Source organism: Puma concolor, chromosome C2 (genome assembly GCF_028749965.1).
Source record: "Puma concolor isolate L17-30 chromosome C2, mPumCon1.1.hap2, whole genome shotgun sequence".
In the NCBI taxonomy this organism is placed as follows: domain Eukaryota; kingdom Metazoa; phylum Chordata; class Mammalia; order Carnivora; family Felidae; genus Puma; species Puma concolor.
Genome location: NC_141675.1, coordinates 673,392 through 700,931, shown reverse-complemented (window position 1 = coordinate 700,931; position 27,540 = coordinate 673,392). Strand labels below are relative to the sequence as shown.

The 27,540-nt window shown below is 49.8% G+C and overlaps 1 long non-coding RNA gene across 11 annotated transcripts in view; it reads left to right on the top strand.

The window, feature by feature from the left end:
- Positions 1 to 939: 939 nt before the first annotated feature.
- Positions 940 to 27,540, top strand: part of LOC147577027 (uncharacterized) — a 59,771-nt gene continuing 33,170 nt past the window's right edge. For 10 of the 11 annotated variants that reach the window (XR_015255895.1, XR_015255901.1, XR_015255898.1 and 7 more), the window contains exons 1-4: positions 940 to 6,935; positions 7,869 to 7,942; positions 11,815 to 12,001; positions 21,271 to 21,507. This is a non-coding gene — a long non-coding RNA (uncharacterized LOC147577027). The remainder of the gene's footprint in view (positions 6,936 to 7,868; positions 7,943 to 11,814; positions 12,002 to 21,270; positions 21,508 to 27,540) is intronic. The other variant, XR_015255894.1, reaches the window with a different exon arrangement.

Here is a 27,540-nt window from a genome sequence, read left to right as displayed (position 1 = left end):
GTTGGCAGACACCCGGGGGGGGGCAGCTGCCCTTGTCCGAGAGAGGGGGGCCGCTCCGGGAGGCACAGGCAGCTAAGAGGAAGAGGCGAGCAGAGCAGACCTGGGGCGACGGTTCGGAGACGGCCTAGCTGGACCCGCCTTTTCGGCTGACCCATCGGCGCTCGCGGTGTGGCTTGTGAGGGGTCACCCTGTCTCGGGCCCCGCTGTGTGGGGGTGCCATGGCCTGCCTCAGGGCTGCCAGGGGCTCGCTGAGGAAGAAGCCTCTGCCGCCGCTCAGGCTGAGACCCCTGCCGGGGGGAGGGAGCCACAGCATGAGCCCGCGGGCCGGCCAGACCGACCCTGGGCCACCAGCTCCTGTGCGGAACTAGAAGAGGGTGCACGAGGGAGGCTGCGGAATCTCAGGATCTAGAGAATTCAAGGCGGATAGGAGCCTGTCTTTCGCGAATGACGGAGTCTGGTTTAAAAACGACGACGACGAGCAAGCCTCAGCTTACTTTAACGTGTACTGGGCGTATCGTACCTTCCTGCAGACGGAGTTGAGGAGAATCGTGGAATCAGTTCTTTCTAGCAACTCTTGGGCCAGGACTTTTTGGCCCTCGCTGCCTCCGGCTGGAGGAGCTCATAGAGATGTGAGCACCCGACTGGGCTCCTGCAGGCACCGACGGTGGCCTCTCGGGCAAACCCCCGGCTTCTCTTGCAGTCACTTCCTTTAACTCTAAAGTAGGAGTTGTCTAATGTCAGGTCACAGGGGGATGAAATGAGAGCACCAAGAAGAGTGGAAACCCCTTGCCGACGTGCGGGGACCCCAGAGATGGGAGCGGCCTTGGGACGTGAGAGGGGAGCCCAGCCAACAGGTGCCTCCATTGTCCGTTCCGCCACCCGTCTGCAGTGACCGGGGGGCGGGGGGGAAGGGGTCAAGTGCTTACATGCCAGGCCACCGTCTCCTGCTTCTCATTAGTTAATCCACCCTGGCTTCACGGTGCAGTCAGAAGTCTGAAGGCGCAGGGTGCCTGGGTGGCTCAGACTCTTGCTTTCAGCTCAGGTCTTGATCTTGATCTCCGGGTCCTGAGTTCAAGCCCCACATTGGGCTCCACACTGGTCATGGAGCATCCTTTCATGGCTGTCACCAAAGAGGAAGGCTGGATGGGTGGAAGGGAGGAAAATGTATCCATAGTCCAGCTTCTAGCTGAGCTTCTGCTCCTCCTCCCCTAGCAGTATAGACAATCGGTAAGACACTGTTCCTTTTTTTTTTTTCCCCTTTCTTTAATTCAACAACAGTTTGTCGAGCACCTACTCTACCCCTGGACCATACTCTTATCCTACAAGAACTTGCTGCTAAAAAGGGACAGTGAGAACAGCCCATTAATTACTTGAATGTTCAGCGGAAGTGGGGCATAGAAAGGAGACAGGAAGGTTCCGTGACTGCCCTTGAAAGATGGGGAAGAACTGATGGCACAGATAGCTCTTCGTTGAAGCGTGGCTCTTTCCTTGTAGGAAACTGCAAATGGGTCCTCTTGTTTGTTTAGTTTCCTTGGACGTGGAGGGGAGGGGACCCGTGAGGAATGAAGTAGAAAGTACCGTGAATGGCCCAAAATATCAACCTAAGAAACACAGACCTTTTTTTCTGTTGACCATGGAGTGCCTGTATCCATATTCTAGAATATTATGCCATGGTTAGCATATGCACCAACATGAATCAAATTCCCAGACCTGTCATTTAATGGAAAATGCGCGATGCGGAAAGATACGCCCAGTGTGTGTCACCGGTGGAAGAATACTACACAAAGCTATTCGGTGTGTTTGTGTTCCGAGAGGGCCCACTCCAGACTGATAACAGTGGTTACCTTTGAGGCAAAAAGAAATTAGGGTTTAGGGATGTGCAGAGTGTTGAAGGCAGACAGTCGGCATTTTTGGTGATCTTTCTGTTGTGTTGTAACAAGGAAAATGTTATCTTGCCACTAAAATACAGTTCTAAAATTCAAAAGATAACACAGTCATTGGCTTATCTCCCACCTCTTAAATTTTCAATTAGAGCTCGCACGTTCTGAGAATTGGGAAGATATTCTCTGGAACCAAACGAAATCCAGGGGTTGAACAAAAAAGGGTCCCATCCCCTCCAAGCCTGCAGAGACCCGGGACTCTTCAGGACACCTTCATCACCAGCTTGAGCAGTGTCATCCGTTTGGGTCCTCGGTGACCAGTGGCAGGTGGGGAAGGATGCTCTCCACCCGCGCTGCTCTGGCAGGAGCATTCCCTTTCCCGCCCACGACTGGATCCCACCCCATGGCGGTGGCTGGCTCCGGGCAGCAGTGGTGACTATGTTTTTCTCTTTCCTGGCACCGGGATCATTTTCTTGGAGAGTCTCTGTGGACGTTGGCAAATAGTTTTGGCCTTCTTCCAAGAGATTGGGTTTATACCAGTCTAAATGAGGCAGGCATTTAATCAGTCACCCAGGGAACATGCTCGAGGCCCTCTGGTGTCTTCTTTATAATTAATTTTTAACATTTGTTTTCAGTATAAAATTTGGGCCTTTATCCTCTTTGAAATAGAAACGTAGCATGTGTATTAGACTGTATTGGCACTAAACTTCACACACCATTCTTTTATTCCCTTCCAACTATTAACTCCTATTAAGCAAGACAGAGAGATAATAAGATCCCCCTGCACTCCCCCGACTCGCTGGCTTGCACAGTGTCTCATCCTCCGTAATTGCCTTCGGTGGCCAAGCTCTTTCCTATCATTAGTGTGCATCAGAGGCTACTTGTCAGAGACCCGGCCACCTCCCAAGCTGTGCCCTCTGCCACGTGCCCCTTCCGTGCCCGGACTCTCCCTGCCCCAACCGCTCTGGGAGGCCCAGCTGACTGAAGCTGTTGTTAACAAGACACAGCGGGCATTTCTGGATTTTTAACCCTGGGATTTAAACTTGAACTGCTGTAGATTATTTCCTGTTTGTTTGACCTGCTCTTGTCTCTCAGGAGCCCATGCCCAGGCCAAGGAGACCAGAAGCCTCCCGGTGGTTCTCGAACCTTGGTATGGACCAACATCCAGGAGGTTGACTGAAAGCACAGATTCCAAGGCCTCTCCCTAGATATACTGAATCAAATCAAAGCTGAGTAATTCTTTGTAAGTTACTCAGTTAAGCGATTGATTTTCACTTTCTTTCAGAGAAATTTCAACACAAACGTATCTTTACCTTTCAGTGTGCTGGGTCCTCAGGCCTGCCATATACCTCGTGTGCAGATTAGAAACAGGGACCCTTCTTTCTGGGTAGCTTTAAGCCACAGAGGAGGCAAGGATTGGACAAGAGGAGGCCCCGTTTGTCTCCTTGGCCAGGAGTCTTTGTGCAGTTAACAACCTATACGTTCACACATGACAACCTTCCTTCCTCTGTGCTCTGATAAAGCAAATAGGTATCCTTGAGTACCTACACGTATAAGCATAAGGCCAGGAATTTTTCTTACATAGTTATTACCAAGAACCCTGACAGAAACTCTTAAGGTTTTATGTTGAGGAAGTTAAGGCTCAAAAAGTTGATTTCCCCAAGATAACAACAGTCAGAAGCTGAACCAGATTAAGACCCAAGTCAGGCACTGATGTGGCGAGCGGTTGCACTGATAGGAAATTATTTACAGCCAGTGCCTAGCTTCTGCAACAAGGCCACGGTAATTCCGCGTCCTTCTTCCCTCTGAGAATCCTATTAACTCAGGAGCCTGGGAAAGACCCCCCGGGCCAGGTGTTAGCTGCCTCTCTTCACGATGGGAGTGAGCAGAAGCCTCAGGCCTCCACATGATGGATGAGGAAGTGTTTATGAAGTACCGGGAGACCTGAGCAAAAGGCGTGCGATGTGGTAAAGCGTTTATGATCGCATGTTTATTATTAGCAACCGTATCACTTTTTGCAGGCCAACCACCATGATTTAAAAAGTCCTCTTTCTCTTTTCGTCATGTGTAGGAATGTGAGCACGGGTCTGAAATTCAGAAGGGATCATGAAATCAGAGTCAGTGAGGACCAGCTCCTAAAAAGTTGTCCTGCCCTCTCAATTAGCAGCTTGGCAATTTGTCTTCTGGAGGGAGCGGTCGCCCCGAGCCCGCGCTGACTTGTTACCCTGAGTGCACGTGTGCTCACCGCCTGGCCCCTCGGCTCCTGGGCGGGTTAGCTATGGCTGTGTCCGGAAACACCCCAGAACTCAGGGCTTCGGGAACAATTCTGTGGTACCCACGTCTGCAAGGCTGCCGGGGTTTGGCCGACCCAGGGTTGGCTCGGTGGGGCCCCTGTGCTTCAGGTGGTGGCCGCTAGGGCTGTGTTATTCGTGTTCCTCGGGGCCCATGGACGGGCGAGGTGGCGGGCACCGTCTGCTCGTGGCGATGTCAGAGGGGCAGTGAAGCAAGTGAAAATGCATCAGGCCCCTGGCCGCCTGGCCACATTCAGTTCCACAGCCAACCCTAAGTCAAGGGGCAGAGAAGCATGCCCCTGTCCCCTCTTTAGTGAGAGGAATTGCAAACCACGGGGCAGGCACAGGGGAACAAGGGTCAGAACCCAGGCCAGTAGTACCCCCACCACAGCGCCTCGTCCCTGGAGGCTCATTTGGTGGAATCTTCTTCCTGCCTGCTCTCTTTCTTGCAGGCAGTGGGAAAGCCTAGAAATTGTCCCCCTGCCCCCAATACCCCGCCCGCATAGCCACGCTCTCACATGGCACAGAAGCCATCCAGCAGGCCACTCACAGTTTCAGAGAAAGTCTGTCCCACATCACATGTTTTCCATTCGATTCTCAAAAGCTTTTTAAAGGGATTTTTTTTTTCTAGAAATGAATGCCTCCCTCCACACTGAGATCACAGCTTCAGTGTTGCTAAACTTTATGATAGATTCTGAAACATCCAGATCACCCTCCTCACAGTGAGGGTTGCTCATCGGTGACCCTTCCTCATCTTGGGTGGCTTTGGTTCTCTTCAAACAGATGAAGGATGGGGTCCCCAGGCACCCCTGTAACTCTCGCTAACTCTGGGAAGGGGCCCTGGCTTCACCCTCCCACAATGTGCCCTTATCTCCCTTGCCACCAGGTGGCCCCACGGGTAACCTGGGCCCCATCCTTTTCTCCCTTGGGGGCACTATCCTAGCTGAAAGACCGTTTGAGGAGCCAGCTCATCTCTTGGTCCCTAAAACTGGTTGAGCATTAGAATCATCTGGGGAATTGAACCTCCAAGTTCAGATTCCTGGCAGGCCTTGATGACTTAAGGGCAGAGCTGGTGAGAAAGCTTCTTTGGGAACCACTGGCCAGGAATCACAGGCCTAGATTCTAGACTCATTTCTTGCTCTGGCCTTCCTTCCCCAAGTTACCCCCCAACTCTGGACCTCAGTGTCTTCATCCAAAAATGAGATGGTTGATTTAAGTTATCTAGAATCTTGCCATGCAAAGTGTGGTCCATGGGGGATTGCTAGAAACAGAATTTGAGACTCCACCCCAGACCTGCTGAATCCTAATCTGCAGGTAATACCTGAAAGCGTTGAATTTTGAGAAGCTCTGTTTTATCAGGTACCTTCTAGGGCGAAGCCAAAGCAGGACCTTCATACACCCCCAAAAGCTGGAAAGCTAGTTGCTCCCTCTTCTGTCCTCTTGGTGAATAATGCTGGCTTGAGGATGATGCAGGCAAAACGAAGCTGGCTTCCTTCTCTTCTTGTGTAGGTTTCCTCGGGTTTTTGTTCTACTGTGTTCCTAAACTTTCTTAGGTGGACTCTGGAGCTCCCCCAGAGCTCTCCTCTTTGTGGGTGGCAGTCTAATCGGTGATCTTTGTTGGGGGACAGAGAGGCTGGTGTCTCTCACATCGCCATTTTCTGTAGGTAGCTTCTAGAAGCCTCGAATTCAGTCCCTGTGAAACCATTTGTCTTCTCCTGTGCCTTCCCTGTTATTCTCCCCCAATTCGTTTTGTGAAAGCCTGTCTTGAAGATGGTGCTGGTCCCTGGTCCCACCATAGTCCACATTGCAGCTCACTCATATTGCCAGGTTCCAGATTCTCTCTTGCCAAGGACCAAGAGGCAGGAAAACCGAAGAACCTTCTGAGCCATGAGAAGTCAAGAAGAGAGCTGTAGTTAAAATTCCAAGCAAGCCTCATGCAAGTCTGGGTCACTAGACATGTCAGGATCACAAAATAAATTGAATGTTACCAGAGCAGGGAGGAACAGAAAGCAAGTTAGAGAACCAACAGCAGGGAGAATAGAAGCATGCAGGAAACCTGCTTTCTATTACTGCTTGTCAAAAATACAGGCTGGTGTATGCCCAGGAAAAGAGGTTATAAATTTCCCTTGCTCCGTTCCTTTGCTGTTTTGAAGGGGAATTTGCCGAGGACTTGGAACTGTGCTGATTGGCAATTTATTTGTGAATTGCTTTCCGAAATGGCTTCTCTTCTTGGTTCTCTCCAGTTCACTATAATGAACCATCAGTTTGGGGGGAAATTCCCTTTTCCTTCAAGCCAAGCGCCCCATCCCACTCCACTCCATCGTACCTCCTGCAAAGGATATGACCATTTAAACGGCAGGCCCCTAAAGGTAACAAAAAGAAGATCTACCTTCCTGTGCCCTCCTGGAGGCTGCTGAGTATCCCCTGCCTCTCACGGTAGCATGTTGGCTATTATGTATTCTTGTACGTTACTCTGTCAGGAAGCATGGGCCCTTTGTGCATCAAAACCAAAGGATCATCTTTTATTCATGTTTCAAGGCCTAATCCAGGAGCCAAGGACCCTGCAGAACTCTGAGACATTGGACTGAGGGCACTTCCCAAACTTCTTCAGACCAAGGCGACATAGTCATGGTAGAAAACAAGCCAAGTGTCGACTCTGCCCATGAACCGTTTTAATAAGCAGTTGGTGGAACAGGTGCTGAGTGGGCTAAGCTCTTGGTAATGAGGATCACATGAGTTGATGCGTGCAGTCCCCATTCAGCAGGTGAGGAGACAGGTTAAGTAATAAATGACTCAGGGTCCCAGGCCCGGCAAGAGTGGGCAAGGATCCAAGTCCTGGCTCTACTGCTCACCCCAAGCATTTCTGACCAGGAAATGCCGCTTCCTCATCACACCATTGCCTTGCTTAATTTTTTTAAAAAAAATTTTAATGTTATATTTATTTTTGAGAGAGAGACAGAGCATGAGTAGGGGAGGGGCAGAGAGAGAGAGAGAGAGAGAGACAGACAGAATCTGAAGCGGGCTCCAGGCTCCGAGCTGCCAGCACAGAGCCTGATGCGGGGCTCAAACCCACGAGCCGTGAGATCATGACCTGAGCTGAAGTCGGACGCTCAACCGACTGAGCCACCCAGGGGCCCCACTTTTTTTTTTTTTTTAAGAACAAATGAGTCTTAGTGTTCAAGACCCAGCTCCAAGTCTCCGCTTCTGGGAAGCCCTCCCGGACTCCCAGTCGCCCCACCCCACTCATGACAGTGTCTGTGTAACCAGTGCTGTTGTTATCATAGTGCCTCGCAGTGAACTCTTCATGGTCTTTCTCATCAGACTCTGAGAGCCTCGAGTCAGAGCCCATCATATCCTTCCAAGTCCCCAGCACAGTACCGGGCACAGATGTCCCTTTTTTTATCTCTATAAGATGAGGGACGTGAGGACTCTGTGTTAAAACAGTCCAAGGGGACACACACGCATGGATGTTTCTCTATACATGAGCCATATTCTGTTGTGATTGTCACACCTTAAAGCACCTGTAACTCGGCAGGGCAGACGGGGCTAAGGCAGTTCCGGTGACTCGTGAAAGCAGGATGGCAAGGCCTCATCAGGGCCTGCCCTCTGTGGCAGGGGAAACCTCTGTCACAACTGAGCGACCTGGCCACCCTAATTAACATTTCATAAGATGTCGTGGTTTGTTTCTCTCCATCAGAACCCTGACTTCAGCCATTATTCATGCAGAACTGCTCTGTGAAGGGGTCAGCAGAGCTTGGCATGTTCAAAAAGGTGAGCAGCCATTCGTTTTTCCTCGTGGATTCCCTGTCACAGGGAGACAACCCTGCTCCGAGGCTCAGAAAGGGAGACGGCCGACATAGTGACTGGAAAATGCAAAGGTCGTCCTCGGGCTTCTGGGGAGTTCGTGTCGCAGAGTGCTTAAGAGTGTGGGTGCTGGGGCCTACTGTCGGGGTGGGATCCCGGCTTGCTGTTGGATAGCCAGGTGACTTGGGCGAGTCGAGGCGGTGGGGTTCTGTTTTTGACTCTCTGTGCGATGTGCAGATAACAATGCCTTCCTCAAAGGGCTGCAGAAAGGTTGAAAGGTTAATGGACGTGAGGCACCCGGAATAGCGGCCAATGGTGCTCCTGGTTGGGACATGCCTACTCCACCTGCCTCTAGACTGGAGGCTCCCGGGCAGGGGGGGCAGGCCCCTCTCTGTCCCAGGCTTCTCTGTGCTGTCACAGACCCCCGTACAACAGGTCAGAGAGAAGGAGGCAGCCAGTCGATATTTGTGGAGTACACAGGGATCGCTCCTGGCCTTGGTGGGCAGGTTGGGACGTATTATGAGCACAGGAAGAAGCAGTTGGCCCTGTGGAATTTAGTAAGCTCCATTTTATAATCAGTGGCTCTTTCTTCAAACAAACAAGGGTTGAGAGCCCTGCCCTGCAACCACAGTGGGTCTGATCCTGCTGAAGATTTTCAGCTGAATTGGTGAAAAGCAGTCATCCTCCAATCACCAGGCACTGAGTCGGGATGGAGGGTAACATGGCCTGTGACCTCATTAGCAACATGAAGTCCACTTAGATGACACAGCGACAGCAGATGGTGTGGAGGACGTCTGCTCCTGTAAACGTCCCACACTCTGGCTCTCGCCTTTCTGATGTTACCAGAGCCGTGTAGCTAAGTCATGGAATCTTCTGCAATTTGCGGGAAAGCGTCAGCTCGGCAGAACGAGCCTTGCGACAGAAAAGCGTTGGGATGGCAGCCAGGAAGCTTTGGTGCCTCCAAGAAACACTCGGTCCTCTGCTCCCGTGGGGGGGAGGTGGGTGCCCGCGGGGTGTTTGGTCCAGACACACACCTCCCCTAGGTTTGCCTCTACCCTAGCTGTCTAAACACGGTGAGACGTGATACGCCGTTGCATTGGCACTGAGGGGCTGACAGGGCCCCCAGAAGTAAGTGGGCGCATGTCTGCAGGAGTGAGATTCGCACAGGGCATGACCGCCCCTGAGGTCTCTTTCTGAGGTGCTGGCCTCGGAATAGCTGTGGCATCACCGTGTCTGGGGAGACGCTACCTGGTGCCCTGGGTGGAGGAGGCCAGCCGTGATCCTGAAAGGTGACTTGGCCTGTCTTAGCAGGAACCGACAGCTGCCGTTGGGAGCGTGGAGCAGTCAGAAAAGATCCTTCTCATTCATTTTCCAAAAGGCTTTCCAGGCTGATTCAGGGCAGGACCCCCCCACTGAGGTAGCCTCCCCATGTCTCCCTGGACTGCAGGGTGGAGATCAGGCCACTAGGAGTGAATAATGGGACTCTCAGCAGAGTACACATAGTGTGTCTGTCTCCTCCTTCGTCATTACCTCTGTGCATGAGAGAACTTGGTGCGGGCCTTAGTTTGGATTCCCCCAGAAGCCTTCACTGAGAGAGGATTCGAGTGCAAATAGTGTATCTGGGAGGGAAGCCCAGGCAACCATGGCTAGGGGAGAGTGGTGGGGAGATAGGGAGGGAAGGGAGCCAGGACAGCAGGGGAGAGGGGAGGGGAGATGTGGGAGGGGAGGGAGCCAGGAAAGCAGGGGAGAGGGGAGGGGAGACCGGAGGGGAGGAAACTAGGACAGCAGGGGAGAGGAGAGGGGGGACAGGGGAGGGAAGGGAGCCAGGACAGCAGGGGAGAGGAGAGGGGAGATGTGGGAGGGGAGGGAGCCAAGGACAACAGGGGAGAGGGGAGAGGAGATGTGGGAGGGAAGGGAGCCAAGGACAGCAGGGGAGAGGGGAGGGGAGACAAGGGAGGGGAGGAAACTAGGACAGCAGGGGAGAGGAGAGGGGGGACAGGGGAGGGAAGGGAGCCAGGACAGCAGGGGAGAGGAGAGGGGAGATGTGGGAGGGGAGGGAGCCAAGGACAGCAGGGGAGGGAGGAGAGGAGATGTGGGAGGGAAGGGAGCCAAGGACAGCAGGGGAGAGGGGAGGGGAGACAGGGAGGGAAGGGAGCCAGGAAAGCAGGGGAGAGGGGAGGGGAGACAAGGGAGGGGAGGAAACTAGGACAGCAGGGGAGAGGAGAGGGGGGACAGGGGAGGGAAGGGAGCCAGGACAGCAGGGGAGAGGGGAGGGGAGACAAGGGAGGGGAGGAAACTAGGACAGCAGGGGAGAGGAGAGGGGGGACAGGGGAGGGAAGGGAGCCAGGACAGCAGGGGAGAGGGGAGGGGAGACAGGGGAGGGAAGGGAGCCAGGACAGCAGGGGAGAGGGGAGGGGAGACAGGGGAGGGAAGGGAGCCAGGACAGCAGGGGAGAGGAGAGGGGGGACAGGGGAGGGAAGGGAGCCAGGACAGCAGGGGAGAGGGGAGGGGAGACAGGGGAGGGAAGGGAGCCAGGACAGCAGGGGAGAGGGGAGGGGAGACAGGGGAGGGGAGGGAAGGGAGCCAGGACAGCAGGGGAGAGGAGAGGGGGGACAGGGGAGGGAAGGGAGCCAGGACAGCAGGGGAGAGGGGAGGGGAGACAGGGGAGGGGAGGGAGCCAGGACAGCAGGGGAGAGGGGAGGGGAGATGTGGGAGGGGAGGGAGCCAGGACAGCAGGGGAGAGGGGAGGGGAGACAGGGGAGGGAAGGGAGCCAGGACAGCAGGGGAGAGGGGAGGGGAGACAGGGGAGGGAAGGGAGCCAGGACAGCAGGGGAGAGGGGAGGGGAGACAGGGGAGGGGAGGGAGCCAGGACAGCAGGGGAGAGGGGAGGGGAGATGTGGGAGGGGAGGGAGCCAGGACAGCAGGGGAGAGGGGAGGGGAGACAGGGGAGGGAAGGGAGCCAGGACAGCAGGGGAGAGGGGAGGGGAGACAGGGGAGGGAAGGGAGCCAGGACAGCAGGGGAGAGGGGAGGGGAGACAGGGGAGGGGAGGGAGCCAGGACAGCAGGCATATTCATTCCAGAGTAGGTGGCTGCAGCCACCAAGGGGTGAGGAAGCTGAGCGAGACATTCACCCCCAGTCTCATGGTCACGGGCTGCAGGGTGCTCCCGGGGCTTTCATGTGCCAGCACTTCCAGCCTTCCCTCTGCACCTTCAGGCAGAAAGATTCCAAGCTTGGGGCAGGAAACCCTGGGTGGCCCCAGCAGGTCCCAGGGGACTGTGGGCAGGGCACTGGCGGGACCTACCTGCTGCAGTCGACTGGGGAAGGGTTGTTTGCTTTATCGTTTCTGGCGGGTTGAAAGTGATTGTACTGGATTTACTGGAAGTGATTACAGTGATTTACTGGAAGGAAGACTAAAAGGTGGAAGCGAGTGCCCATGGACAGGTGCAAAGATGGACGAAGAAACAAAATGTGGTCTGTGCATACAATGGAACTTTACTGTTCAGCCTTAAAAAAGGAAGGAAGATCGGATACAGGCTGCAACACATGTGAACGGTGAGGGTAACATGCTAAGGGACATAAGCCAGGCACAAAAAGACGGGAGCTGTGTGATTCCTCTCACATTCGATCCCTAGAGTAGCCAAGATCACCGAAACAGACCCTCTCTGTGTGGCTCCGGGGCTACCACAGGGGAAGTTAGCGCTGAATGGGTAGTTTTATACTTTGGGAAGGTGAAAACGTTCTGGAGGTAGGTGCTGGTGGCCCTGCAGTGTGAATGTACTTAATGCCACAGAACTATGCGCTGAAAAATGATTAAAACAGTAAATTTCACATTATGTAGATTTTACTACAGTAACAAAGAGGGAAACCAGGGGCCAACATCTGAGTAACTTCTCCAGAACCGCTCGGCGGTTAGCTATCTCCGAAGAGGCCAGTGGAGAGGCTGAGACGCATCTGCCCCAGGCACGGGGGACCCTCACTCGGCCTGTCACCTCCTCACCAACCAAGGACTCCACAGCAGGGACAGAGTGAGTTTCTCTGGGTATGATAGCCCTGATGAGTCTGAGACGAGAATGACACTTGGGGGCACGTCAGGGAGTGACTCTTTGGAATAAGTAGCATCTCGAATCCCGCTCTGTTGTGGCTTTCTCTTGCAGAAAGTGAAACTGACATCTTGATGGCCTACTGTGCACAGGGTCTACCAGACGCGGAGGGCATCAGACCAGACTCGCTGCCTCTGAGTTTATGTCGTATGGGCAGGAGGGAGAGTGAACAGGTGTTAAGGGACGTTTCGGCACAAACCTGAAGGATGGGTTAAGGAGGCTGCCAGGTGGAGGGGGGCTGAGCAGGGGTCGAGGGAGGGGCAGCAGGGACAGCAGGCAGGGATGGCCTTGGGGAACTGGAAGTCAGGGTGATAGAGAATGACATGATCGGCTTTGCTCATTTTTTCATTCTCTTGCTGCTGTAGGGAGCGTGGATTAGACGGGGTCACGGTAAGGAGTGGTGGCTTGTGCCTGAGCAGGGGTGAGGTTAGCAGGCACGGGGGGTCTCACGTGAGGGTCAGGATGCAGCAACACTTCAACATCTTTGGAGAAGAACATCTGTAAGCCATAATATGTATTACAATAGAATTTGCGACACATTGGTTGTAATGAGACCAGACTTACATAGAAACCAATTTCTGGAAACCAGAAATTGGGAACCTCGTTTTAGGCAGCTTGGAGCACAAGTGATTGGGGTGACTGTCCCTGCACCTTCTCTGGTTCACAGGGCACTCGGAGAACCCAAAATGGCCTTTAGCTTTTATTTCTGTTTATTCTTTTATTCATACGTCCCCTACCGTAAACTGGAGGGTCACATTCTGCTTTTCTGGCACCTTCTATTTGTATCACACTTTGCTAGATGCTGACAGAGGTGTCGAGATATGCAAGTAGTCACAGCTCCGGAGCACTTAGGTCTGGTTGGGGCAGGTAGGTGCAGGTGAAGAGTTAAACGTGTGTCTTTCGTAGCAGATCAGGGCAACCAGAAGTAGGACGTGACTGATTGTTTAATGATAAATGGGACAGAAAATAAGGGACCGTAGGAAATGAGAGAAAGAGAGAGCCCCTTAGGGTTTCCTGAGCCAGATCTGAACTCTAGAAGATGCCCGGGATTGGGACAGATCCTCACCATGGGAGCCATGAACAAGAGCAGGGGTGTGGTGGCTGGGCGGCGATGTGCATTGCACTGGAGTCCTGCTGGAGGATTGATTTCCACAGGTGACGGGAGGCTGCATGCAGGCTGTCCTCCGGCTGCAAAGGTGGTGAGGCACCAAACCGTATGCTGGGGCATGGGGCGGGTGCAATGTGGGAGGCCATCCCTCCCCCTGGAGGGGAGGTGGGGCAGGTGGTGACGCCCCTGGAAGAGGGTGGGGGAGCAGATTTGGGGAGAAAAAGGAGTTATTTCAGATATTCTGAATGTGATGTGTTTGGGGAACTATCAGATGCAATAGAGAGAGGCCAAAGGGGGACGAAACCACCACTGGGTTTATCTTTTACAAAGCTGTGGGGATGTTCAGGAACGTAAGGTGTGGGGAGTAGCAGACCTGTGTGTCAGTGGTCAGGGCCCAGGAGGGGACAGATGGCACACTCAGGTTGGGTCACTGAGGAGAGTTTAGCTTAAGTGGTGGTGCACAGAAATGGGCAGCGGGTGGGGGAACCAGAGAGATGCAGTCCCTGGACTGGTGGCAGTCCCTGGACTGGTGGCCGGCCTGTGGGGACTCGAGGAGGGAGCTGGCAGAAGGTGAGCCCAAAACAGTGTCCCAGCCTCACTCACCTCCCCACCCGGAGAGCTGGGAACCATTGGTGAAGTCCCTACCGTGTGTCAATCTCCCCAGTCCCGGAGCTGGGCAACAAAGGGAGAAGAGGGGGTCTGAAGGGGCAAGAAAAAGACATAGTACATTCACAGCCAAGCTGCAGGGCGAGGGAGACCAGAAATGATGCAGGCACAGCGGCAGATTGACGGAGACGGGCACTGGGCAGCCTGAGCAGGTGATAGTTGGCTGGGAGCCCAGCTGCACGTGCCCACATCCGGAAGGACATGGAACATTACTGGGGAGGAGCCGAGGGGGGAAGGAGTGGGTTTGACTCCAGTAGTGGGTTTGACAGGTATACATCTCTGGTCACTCTTCCCTCCAGAAGAAAGCATAATAATAAAAAAAGTATCATCTTAGTAACCCATGTAGGCTGAGTAATGACGATGAATACAGAGTGAGCTCCCAGCGATTGGTGAGCCTTTTCTAGCCTGTGATTTGCTTTTATGAAATTAGCAGAAACCAGAATTTCCAAACGGTACCTTCCCTTAATTTTTTTCCGTGGAAAATTTTTTTCCCTAACTGGTGCTTGAGACTAATATTCTTAAACAAGTAGCCTTGTAGGAGTCCACCTTTCCCCTTCCTCTTCCAGTCACCAGAACCTTCATGTTAGTAAAGTTCGCCCTAGAGTTCCCTCACCCCGTTCAATGCAGGTTCTAAGCCAGCAGGTGCGCAGTGGGCCCGAGGGTCTGCAGCCAAGTGCTGTTGGTCTCTGGGCCCAGTGTGGACAGTGAGGCCCAGGGAGGCCTTTCCTAGTGATTAGAGGGGGAGAAAAAGCAACAGCTGCAGCAGAAGAAAAGAAAAAAGAAAAAGGAATGTGGCCCAAAGCAGTGAGCTCACTTCTACCCCAGCACGTCACCCTCCGCCGCCCTTCTGAACACATCTTCAGGAGACATTCTCTGCTGGTGCCCACAGTGTACCAGCCACTGGGTTTAGCGTAAGCCCAATGGCTGCTTCAAAGCAGACACTTCTGGAGGCAAAACCTCTCTTGCACATTGTAGATTAACTGTTGGGATCAGTGTACCATAAACAGATTAGCCCCGTGGCTTTCAGATCTTCTTGAAGTGGGTTTTCTGATTCCTGTGCTAGATGCTTTTCACTACCACTCCCTTCTCTCTGCCCCCCGTACACACTAAAAGTGGTTTCCTTCCGTTTCTTGGGGAAGTTTGAGTCCTGGATGAAGGCAGATAGTTCGTGAGCCCCTTTAAAAGCCTCCTTGATGCTGCTGGCTGCAAGGCTGCCCCCCCCCGCCCCGCCCCTCTGACTGCACCAGTACATTTCAGAAAAGGCAGGTCCCCAGTGTCCCTTTTCCTCATCACCTGAAGAGGGCTGTTAGAGTGCTTCTGGATTTGAAAAGCACAGGGCTTTGGGGATGGTGGTTTCTTGGACCCCCCTCTCAGGGCCCTCCCTGGCTAAGAGTAAGCCATATGAGAGCAAGCAGTATCTTGGCTTCTCCACTCCCAAGGGTCCTCAGCTGGGACCCCCCTTTCCCTGTTACCTGTTATTATGTCGTTCTTACCTTTGGGTGACGAGCTGAGAGCTAGGGATGTAGTTATTGTCACAAGACAGTTTATTTTGAAAGTTAAAGCCAATGAGGTGGAAAAACCCATTCAACTTAATCCAACCCACCCCCACCCCATTCTTCTTAAACTTGCTTTTTAAAAAATCCGAGTGCCACATCTGCCAGCATGCGTGGTGTAGATATACCTGGGTCTGGTCACTTTCTTTTCTCTTTCTGGATTGTTTTCTTTCCACTCAAGCTCACCAAGCGAGACAGGTTCACCCATAATCTCTGGCTCGCGATAGATTGTGGGGACTTAATTTACTCCAAGTGGAATCGCACCCTCACCTCAGGTCCAGATGCATCTATGGCAGCATTCCAGCAAAAGCATTACTGAGCACTTACTGTATGCCGGGGACTGCACCAAGATCCGCGTAGCTCGTCGCCGTGCCAGAGGCCTCTGAGGTGGGAGTATGGTCCCCTTGTCACCCTGCCCACGTCTTTCAGCGAGAAAGAGGCTGGGACATACACGGATCAGTTAGGTTTGATGACGGGCACCCAGATGGGAATGGTGGGATTAGGCCTGTCCAGCCGCAGCACCCACGTTCCTAACGGCTGTCTAGTGCGTGAGCCAGCTTGGGCTATTTCCACCCTAACCAGAGATGCTCAGGAGAAGTTCAGAGGACCCAAATTCCAACAGTCCCTTAATTAGAACATTGCACATTTTGGGGCGCCTGATTTTAGCTCAGGTTGTGATCTCGCGGTCCGTGAGTTCGAGCCCCGCGTTGGGCTCTGTGCTGACAGCTCAGGGCCTGCTGCTTCGGATTCTGTGTCTCCCTCTGTCTCTCTGCCCCTCCTCTGCTTGCCCTCTCAAAATTGAATCTCTGTCTCTCAAAAAAGAATAAATGTAAAAAAAGAGAAAAGAGCAATGCAGAGTAACGATGTCAATGTGCTATTGTGTGCCTTCCACTGTGTGTTTCACGACACCCATATCCAGGGGTTTTGTCTAGAAGCATTCCTTCAGTGAAAAGTGCCATTCCTGTCCCAGGCCACCACGAGGCTTTTCAGGGACGCTGGGGCCCCCTTCCCTGGTGCCCTCAGCAGCACAGCTTGTCTCAGATTCTGGGCGCCTCTGCATCTAGGACACTCATTTAGGCCTGATCGAGTTGGGAACCTGATACATAAAACTGCGAGACCCTGAGTCAGGATCACGGAAAGCTGGGTTGTTTAGTTCAACTGAGCAGACTGACAATTAGCTAAAGCTAGGTGCAAGCCGTGGACAGGGTGGAGAGGACCAAGTAAGATGCAGCCCGTGCCTAGGGCCTGAAGGGCATCGGCATTGACGACGTGTGTCGATCCATAACACACGCCTGTGGCTTTATAACATGCGATGGAAGGTCCAGGAAGGGAGGAGAGCTGGCCAGCAGACGTGTGGAGAGGCCTCACGGAAAGGGTGGCATTGGAGACAAGATGGAAATGAGCAGTAGGACTCAGACTGGGCAAAGACTTCGGCGGAGGGGTATTGCAGGTGGGAGGCAGGGAGGCCCCTTTAGGACTTTGAACAAGGTCGGGCTGGGGCGTTTGGGGGCCTGGAGCTGTGTTCCACGTGGGCTTGGGGAGAAGCAGACATCTTAATTCTGGAGTAACAGAGCCAACGTTTCGTAAACCACCCAGCACTTTATTACCTGATTTAGCCTGCCCCCCACCTGTGGAAGCAGCTTTCCTCATCCCCGTTTCACAGATGGAGAAACTGAGGCCCAGAGGGGCTAAGGGACTGGCTCAGGCAAAATAAGGAGAGAAAGCACAGGAAGTCCTCATGGTAGTTGCCCCCCGCCCCATCATGGGGAATCAAAACTGGTCACAAGAGCAGAGGTTGGAAGCCCTGAGAGCTGGCCCTCAGCAGGCAAGATTGGGGTGTCTTCAGGCTGGATCAGGCTCGGAGCCCACACCGTGCGTGGTGTTGGCGGTGGGGGTGCCTTTGGGACCCACCCAGGCCCCTGCCTGGGTGGCACGTTCGGGGCAGAAGAAGAGCCCATTCCCTCCCCGCTGGCTGCCTACACGAGTAGGCAGAGGGAGACGAGGCATAGCAAATTAAAACAATTGAAGTCACATCACTTGTGCCTCTTTGAGGCACGCAATAAATACATAAATGCTTGAACCTGCTATTCTGACTCCGGCTAATATGTTCTAACCGCAGTGTGCGGGCTCTGGAAAGCAGCTGTGAGGAGCAGGGCAATAAATTGGATTGTAAAAGCGCAGGGTAGAAAAATGATTGCAGCATTTTTACAATTACCTGGTTTGCCTGGGTCTGCGGAGGAAAGAGTGCTTTCTCTTTGTACTTCTGCGGTAAAAATGGACCCAGCCTCGGTCTGCTTCGCGATTGTGTCATCATAATCCGGCCCGTATTGACTGCTCAGCACTCAAGCGGGACTCACACCTGCCCGGCCCACAGGCTCTCTGGGCTCTTCTCAGAGGAGGCCAAGCACTGTTCCAGGCCAGGGGGGAGGGGCCGCCTCTGGGGAGCCAGGACCCCCCCCCCCGCCCCCCAAGCTGTCCAACACCAGAGCCTGCTCCTCTCAAGCGGGCATGTTTTACTTGCCTCCACCTTCCGGCGAGGACAAGGGAAATGGGTCAGTTTTCTTTTTTTAAGCCGCACGTGCTTGTCACTCCTGAGGGATTGAAGCAGTCTCGGGGCCTCTGAAATTCTGACCGGAGCGGCCCGGTCCCCTCCGTGTCCCAGCATTTTGCGGTGTCTCTGTCTGCCTGCACGTTCTTGAGAATCTCACAAAAGTGAACTTAGATCCATTGTACCAAGTACAAGCTGCTTTCTATTTTTTGCTCTCCTACTTAAATTTTCAAAGAATCTAAAATAGCAGTTGCCATTTTTTACCATGTTCTCTTCTGAAATATTTAATTCTTCCTCGGGCGGTTTAACATTGCGTTGCCCAAGGATTAACTTCCATTTTTGAAGAGAGTCTATTAGCCGGGAGAGGCAGAAAATGCATTTCACCGAGTGGCAGGGACGGGGGCTGGGAGCCCACACAGAGAGGAGCGGGAGGCCCGCGGCTTTGCCTCTCTGGAGGTGCTGGCCCCTCAGCAACACCCAGACCAACTGCCTTTATTCAACACATACTGATTTTTTAAAAAGCAAAGTTTCCCTGCAAAGACCAATTTTGAGGGGATTAATATGCAATGAATACCGACCCACGAACCGTGGCTTCATGACCCTAGCCCAAACCAGGAGCCACCCGGGTGTCCCTCTAATGGTCTATTTCTTAATGACTCCCAGAGAAGACAGGAGGGAGAAAAGCAGGAGAGAGATTTCTGCCTTTGTATCGAAGGTCCTCATCAACAGCTTAATTTCTCCCTCTTAGGTGATTGAGGCGGGTGGTGCCAGTCTCAGGTGACTCCCAGGCTTGTGCCTCTGTCTCTCTTTGACCTTCGTCCGCTCCCCTTGGACGAGACCTAAAAAGTTTGAAGGTTGTCTGCCCCCGAGGCGACTTTGTCCAGCAGCCTTTCGTGGATAGCTCGGTGCTTTGACTGCCTTCATCCACTTGTCTTCCCGTTCTGTCTGCTCTCTTCAGCAAACCACACCTCATATAGTTTCTGGGGTGTGTAGCTTTTTTTGTTTCTTTGACCAAAAGTGTCCGAACTCACTTACCGTGTGGTAACAGAAGAAAGGGTTGGTTTCTGCCCTTAATCAAATTCGCTTGGTTTTGGGGGGCACCTGGCTGGCCCAGTTGGTGAAATGTCTGGCTCAGGTCATGATGTCTCCATCATGAGGTCCACGTCGGTCTCTGCACTGAGCGTGGAGCCTGCTTGGGAGTCTCTCTCTGCCCCTCCCCCACTTGCACGCACTCTCTCTCAACATAATTTTTTTTTAATATCAGTTGGCTTTTATTTTTGTAAATCCTTTTTTATTTATTTTTGAGAGACAGAGTGTGTGTGCGAAAGGGGGAGGACCAGAGAGAGGAGACACAGAATCCGAAGGAGGCTCCAGGCTCCGAGCTGTCATCACAGAGCCTGATGAGGGGCTCAGACTCGCAATGAACCGTGAGATCATGACCCGAGCCGAAGTCGGACGCTTAACTGACTGAGCCACCCAGGCGCCCCTAAAAAATCAGTTGATGTTTAAAAGAAAGGTGTCTGTGCCGTGATGTTGGAGATGTTCTCGCCAGGTCAACGCGGGAACATGTAATTCTTGGCCGATTAACTGTAAGGCTGATTTCCCCAGATCCAGATTGGGTAATGATGAGTTGCTAACCCTTGTCAGCTCTCATTTTCTTTCTTTTTTTCTTGATAAAGAAAATGAAAGGGCTCGTCAAAAAATTAAAAAGAGACCCTAAGGATCCCATTTTGATCGGGGTTGGCTCCCTCGAGACACAGAGGGCACCTCCTGTTTTCCCCTTTGCCTCAGGCCCGCTGAGTTAGAACCCAGGGGCCGGCTGAAGCCCGGGGGCATGACCAGTGCGTGGGGCACCCCACAGGGCTGCCCAACACGTCCGTGTCTCCCCGTCTCCTCGTCTTGGGATGGCTGGCCCTCGGGCTCCCGTGGCCTCTGTCCCCACAGTCACCACCCACAGGATGGTCTTTAAGATCTCTCCCTCACGGAGGGCTCAGACCTCGCTGCCCGTGAGAATTACCTGGGTGGGGGAGCTTTTCGAAACCCTCTCCCCAGACCGGCCCCACACGGGTTGAGTATCTGGGGAGAGACACAGGCATGGATCGGGGCTTTTCCCTAAACAGTGCATGTGAATCTCTGTGCAGCATAGTTTGAAAACCACTGATGTCAGAGCGCTCCCCAAGAAAGCATTCGTAACAATACCTGCCTGAATCCTAGTCCCCACTTACTTAGTAGACTCTCCAGGTTTTCCACACTTTTCCCTTTTTTTTTTTTTTTTTTTTTTTGACACATTTCATTTTGCAGCTCCATTTCCCCTCAGCACGCCGGCACAACCTTTGATGGTCTCGCTTCTCACCAAGAAGATGGCTTAAAGCTTTAAGCAGTACGTGACCTTATACCCTTCCAACTTCGTAAATCTGGCTTTTAACAGTAGTAACAAAGACCTCACAATTCCACTGTGGTTATTTTGCTGTACTTCTGATTTTTTTTTTTTAATGAAAGCAAGGATGTGCTTTGGCTTTGCTTTGTAAAAGATTATAACTTCTGTTCTTTTTTAAAAAAAAAAAAATTTGTTTAATGTTTATTTTTGAGAGAGAGAGAGAGGGAGACACAGAATCCGAAGCAGGCTCCGGGCTCTGACCTGTCAGCACAGAGCCCGACGCAGGGCTCGAATGCATGAGCCATGAGATCATGACCTAACCTAAAGTTGGAGGCTTAACCAACTAAGTCACCCAGGTGCCCCATAAGTTTTGTTCTTTTAATTAAGGATGACTTTGGGGGCGGAAGATTCCTTTATTCAATTCTCCCAGCAGAATTTTTTTAGAAAATCAGCTCAGCTCTTCCACAACTAGAATGTTGGGTCTCTAAATTATAGCTGGGCTTTAATAAATATCTGCCAATGTTTTAAATTTGCATTTAGGGAGAACACATGTAGAGTTGAGGTATTATGTTAAGCAGGAAGAACAAAGAGAAACAGCCATCATTGCAAATAGGCATTGTTTTTATAAGACTGTAACAAATAGCATGCCTTCTAGAACACATAAAAGCATGGTATAATGGGAGGCAAAAATCTCTGGTTCAGTTTCTGACTCATCTCCTGTCTAAACATGAAATCTTAGGTATGATATTTCATTCCTTGAGATTGTTTTTATACTCCGTACCTCGCAGGGCTATTATGTGCTTTTAAAGAGATACAGGTAGAGGCGCTCTGAAAAGCCTACAGCGCTGTATGATGTAATGTAAAACTAAAGTGTTACTAATGAAGCTTTCACTGTCTGCTGTGGTCTTTTGGCACATGGGTACAATGTCTGCACTAAAATAGGCACATTCAAGCCATGATCCAGCAGAAGATCGGAAGTTAAAAGAGAAATTCAGAAAATGGATCACTTTTCAGTGCGTCTTCCCTGTGATGGACAGGGGCGTTTACAGCACCAGCTGCAGAGGGCAGTTAATTAGTTGAGACACCACAGTCGTTGAAGACGATGGTTAAAAAGTGTCTTGTGCGGTGCTTCACTACAGAAAGGCAACAGAAGTTGGGAAAAGAAGGATTCTCAAGTAGGTAGGTACTACTTACATAATATGATTTTTATAAGGTATTTTAAGAATTTCAGAATCTTGAAAGCCACCTGGACTTATTTCCTATGTAACATGCATTTCTACCCTGTGGTTGGTCGGCGTATCTGTTCAGAGACAACCTGGAACATGCCGTGGCACACGGTGGGTGGGTTGCCCCCCTAAACCCCTCACCGCTGGGTACACCATAGGCTTCCTCCACTCACCGTCTTTCAGTACAGCAGAGGCAAGACATCGGGGAGATTCCCTCATCTATGTGTATATTTGCTTGTTTTTACATCACGCATGTATTCTAGTTTTGAGAAATAATTAAGATGAGGGGCGCCTGGGTGGCTCAGTCGGTGAGCGTTCGACTTCAGTTCAAGTCATGATCTCAGCGGTTCATGGATATGAGCCCTGCGTCGGGCTCTCTGCTGACAGCCCAGAGCCTGGAGCCTGCTTCCGATTCTGTGTCTCCCTCTCTCTCTGCCCCTCCCCCGCTCCCTCTTCCCTCTCTCTCTGTCTCTCAAAAATAAATCAACATTAAAACCTTTAAAAAAATCATTAAGATGAGGAAGAACCTCTTTTGGAATGATGGAGGTAGAAAGGAACGAAAAATGTAGCCCTTTACTCTGTGTTTCTGCATTGTTTATAAGATCTCTGTTTTCTCACCTCTTTCCAACTTCTCTTCCCATCTCTGTCGCATCTCTAGAAAGAGCCATCATTTACCATGTAGTCTTTATGTTTCCAGAGGTTCACCATTTATAATCATGTTCCTTGGACAACAAAAATGGACTCTTTAACAGAAGTGTTCATCTAGTTCCCAAATATTAATTGAGAGCCTACTATGAGTGAGTCACTGTTTGGGTGCTAAAGATAAAATACCCGAGAATCAGTAAGTTCCCTGATCTCAGATAGCTTGTATCCTAACCTTTAGTAACTTTAAAAAAAAAAATGTTTTTTCAGGAATAGTTATAAATTCATAGAAAGCTGCAAAGATACTACAGAGAGGTCCTAGGCATCTTTTATCCAGTTCCCTCCCCCCACCGCCCACTGTGGTGACATCTTTTTTTTTTAATTTATTTTTTTAACGTTTATTTATTTTTGAGACAGAGAGAGACAGAGCATGAACAGGGGAGGGGCAGAGAGAGCGGGAGACACAGAATCTGAAACAGGCTCTAGGCTCTGAGCAGTCAGCACAGAGCCCGACGCAGGGCTCGAACTCACGGACCACGAGATCACGACCTGAGCCGAAGTCAGACGCTTAACCGACCGAGCCACCCAGGCGCCCCCGCTGTGGTGACATCTTACATAACCAATAGTATATTATTAAAACCAACCATACAAAATCACACATGTGGATTGTGTGGCCATCACCACAGTCCAGATGGAGAATTGTGCATCACCCGGGGGTCTCCTTCGTTCGTGCTACCTCTTTGGGTCCCACACACCCCGCACCCCCTTCACCATCTTGAACCCCTGGCCGTCACTAGCCTGTTCTCCACCTCTGTAATTCTTAGCATTTTGAGAACGTAACATAAATGGAATCGTTCATTATGTGAAGCTGGTAGTTGCTTTTTTACCCAGTATAATGCCCTTGAGACCCATCCACATTGTTGTGTCAACAACTTGCTCCTTTGGAATGCTGAGTAGTATTCCGTGGTACAGGCATGCCCCAGTTTGTTTTACTGTGTACTTTTGGGGGGGACGTTTTGGTGGTTTCCAGTTGGGGCTACTACAAGGAAGACTGCTACAAGCAATTGTGTACAGGTTCTTGCATGACCATAAGCTTTAATTTTTCTGGGACAAATGCCCGGGAGTACAATTGCTGGGTCACATAGCCAGTGTATGTTTATTTTTTGATGAAACTGCCGGACTGTTTTCCAGAGTGGCCGTGCCATCTTACGTTCTCGTAGGCAGTGTATGAGAGATTTCTCCACATCCTCTCCAGCATTTTGTGCTTTCACTATTTCTTTTCTGTCTGTACTGATAGGTGTATGGTCTCAATGTGTATTTTCCTTTTTTTTTTTATTTATTTTTGTTGTCAAATTGGTTTCCATACAGCACCCAGTGCTCATCCCAACAAGTGCCCTCCTCAATGCCCATCACCCACTTTCCCCTCTCCCCTACCCCCCATCTACCCTCAGTTTGTTCTCAATATCCAAGGGTCTCTTATGGTTTGCCTCCCTCCCTCTCTGTAACTTTTTTTTCCCTTTCCCCTCCCCCCATGGTTTTCCATTAAGTTTCTCAGGATCCACATATGAGTGAAAACATATGGTATCTGTCCTATCTGTCTTTTCTCTGACTGACATATTTCACTCAGCATGATACCTTCCAGTTGCATCCATGTTGCTACAAATGGCATGATCTCATTCTTTCTCGCTGCCAAGTAGTATTCCATTGTGTATATAAACCACATCTTCTTTATCCATTCGTCAGTTGATGGACATTTAGGCTCTTTCCATAATTTGGCTATTGTTGAAAGTGTGGCTATAAACATTGGGGTACAAGTGCCCCTATGCATCAGCACTCCTGTGTCCCCTGGATAAATTCCTAGCAGGACTATGGCTTGGTCATAGGGTAGCTTTATTTTTAATTTTTTGAGGAACCTCCACTCCACACTGTTTCCCAGAGCGGCTCAATGTGCGTTTTCCTAAGGAATAGCTGTATTGAACATTTTCTCATGTGCTTATTTGCTCTCTGTGTATCATCTTTGGTGAAATGTCCATTCTTTTGTCCGTTTTCTACTTGGATTGCTTGTTATTTTAATATCGAGTTTAGAGAGTTCCTTGTATAAGCTAGATAATAATCTCTTGTAGGCTATATGGCTTCCAAATATTTTCTCCCAACCTGTATAGCAGAAGGATTTTACTGTGTTAAAGTCCAATTATCAACTTGTTTTCTTTTATTGTGTCATGCCATATCTAAAGATTCTTTGCCTAGCCCCATATCCCAAAGATTTTCTCTTAGGGTTTTTTTTTTCTAAATTGTATGGCTTTACATTTTATAATTAAGTCCATCATCCATTTTGAGTTAATTTTCATATAGGGTGTAAGCTTCATTTGGTTTTTGTCTATGGGTGCCCAGTGACTCCAGCACCACTTGCCGAAAAAGCCATCCTTCCTCTACTGAGTTACTGTCGCACCTGTGTCAAAACTCAGCAGGGCAATAATATGGAATTAGATGAGTTCTCTGTTCTTTCCAGTGATCTGTTTGTCTCTGCCCCCACTGATACCACAGCCTTGGCCACTGTGGCTCCACACCAAGTCTTGAAACAGGCAGATTGATTTTTCTCATTTGATTCTTTTTCAGAATTGTTTTAACTATTTTAGTACCTTTACCTTTACAGAAGAATTTTAGAATAATCGTGTCTAGGGGTGCCTGGGTGGCTCAGTTGGTTAAGCGTCCGACTTCGGCTCAGGTCATGATCTCACGGTCTGTTCGAGTTCGAGCCCCACGTCGGGCTCTGTGCTGACGGCTCAGAGCCTGGAGCCTGCTTCGGGGTCTGTGTCTCCCCCTCTCTCTGCCCCTCCCATGTTAAAGCTCTGTCTTTCTCTGTCTCTCAGTAATAAATAAACGTTAAAAAAATTTTAGAATAATCTTGTCTATACCTACAAAATATAGGGCTTTTTGTTAAGAATTGCATTAAACATATCAACTTGGGCAGAATTGACGCATTCACTATGTTGAGTTTTCAAATCCGTGAACACAGTATGTCTCTCCATTTATTTAGATCTTTGATTTCTTTTATTAGCATTTTGTGGCTTTCAGCATCCAAGTTCTGTACAAGTTTTATTAGATTTACATGTAAAATTCCTTTTTTTGAGTAGTTGTAAACGGTACTATATGTTACATTTAGCACTCACTAATGTACATTGCTAGTATGCAAAAAAAATACGATTGATTTTTGAATGTTTTTATATTTAGTATTCAATGACCTTGCTGAACTTCCTTACAAGTTCTAGTTGTTTGTGCATTTTTGTTCTGTTTTTTAGATTTGCTGGGATTTCCTTTTTTTTTTTTTTAACTTCCATTTTTGAAGAGAGTCTATTAGCTGAGAGAGGAAGAGAGAAAGGGGGAGAGAAAGAATCCCAAGCAGGCTCTGCATTCATAGTACAGTGTGAGTGCAGAGCCTGAAGCAGGGCTTGAACTCATGAACCAGGAGATCATGACCTGAGCCAAAACCAGGAGCTAGCTGCTTAACTGACTGAGCCACCCAGGTGCCCCATAGATTTGTTGGGATTTTGTATGCAATCTCATGTTATCTAGAAATGGAGACAGTTTTCTTGGTTTCTTTCTGTTCTTTATAAATTTCTTTTGTCTTGCCTTATTGCACTGGCTAGAGCGTCCAGTACTATGTTGAACAGGAGTGATTAGAGCAGACATCCTTGCCTTTTCCCATTTGAGGCGGGAAGCATTCAGTGTTTCACCATGAAGTATAATATTACCTGTACGGTAGTTTGTAGATGCTTTTTATTTAAAAAAAATTTTTTTTTCAACGTTTATTTATTTTTGGGATAGAGAGAGACAGAGCATGAACGGGGGAGGGGCAGAGAGAGAGGGAGACACAGAATCGGAAACAGGCTCCAGCTCTGAGCCATCAGCCCAGAGCCTGATGCGGGGCTGGAACTCACGGACCGCGAGATCGTGACCTGGCTGAAGTCGGACGCTTAACCGACTGCACCACCCAGGCGCCCCTGTAGATGCTTTTTATATCAGGTTGCGGAAGTTCCTGTCTAGTCCTGTTTTTCTGAGTGTTTATATCAGGAATGAGTGTTCAATGTTGTCAGAGCTTTTTATGCATCTGTATGGTTGTGTAATTTTCTTCTTTAGCCTGTTAATATGAATTATACTGATATGTGAATTTTGAACCCTCTTGACCCCTAGAATAAACCCCACCTGGTCATGGTGTATAATTCCTTTTCTATAGTGCTGAATTCTATTTGCTAATATTTGTTAACGAGTTTTGCATTTTTATGAAGGATATTTTTTTCTAGTTTTCTCTTTTATCCTGTCCCTGTCTGGTGTTGTTATTAGGATAATATTGGCTTTATAAGATAAATTAAGAAGTATTTCTTCCTCTTTTGCTTACTAGAAGAGAAAATGTACACAAGGTGTTAATTCTTTACTAGACTTCTCCCAGGAAATCATGTGGGCCAGGAGATTCCTTTCTTGGGAGATTTAAAACTAAAAATCCAATTTTCTTAATACTTATAGGGCTATTCAAATTGTCTATTTTATACTGGGTGAGTTTGTGGTAGTCGGTGTTTCTTAAGGAATTGGTCCACTTTGTCTAGTTGCCAAATTTATGTGTATAGAGTTATTCATAGAGTTATTCATATTTCTCTTACTATTCTTTTGGTGCTTTCAGGGTATATAGTAATATCCCGTTTTAATTCATAACGTTGGTAATTTGTGGGGGTTTTTTTCTCTTTTGCTTTTTCTTATTAAAGTCTTTTTCTTATTAAAAGATTTGTTCATTTGCCTGATATTTTTGAAGAACCAGATTTTTGTTTTTCATTTCTTTTTTTTTCTGTTTTCAATTTCACTGGTTTCTGTTCTTTCCTATACCCTTTCTTTTGCCTGCTTTAGGTTTGTTACTCTTCTTGGGTTCTTGAGTTTAGATGATTATTATTTAGGACTTGTCTTTTCTAAAACAAGCATTTTAGTGCTACAAGTTTCCCTCCTGGCACTGCATTAGCTTTGTCTCACAGATTTTTGATATGCTGCGTTGTTGTTGTTTTTTTTTTTTTTTTTTTCATTTTAATTCAGTTTAGCATGTTTTATTTCCCTGGAGACTTCCCCTCAACCATGTATCGCTTGGCAATCTTTTGTTTAGTTACAAGTGTTTAGACTTCCCTTTCTGTTATTTATTTCTGGTTTCCTGTGTGTGTGTGTGTGTGTGTGTGTGTGTGTGTGTGAGAGAGAGAGAGAGAGAGAGAGAGAGAGAGAGAGAGAGAGAGAGAGAGAGAGAGGTTTGGCTCTGGGTATTGCTTTTCTTTGAATATGTTCTACAGGCATTTGAAAAGAATGTGTATTC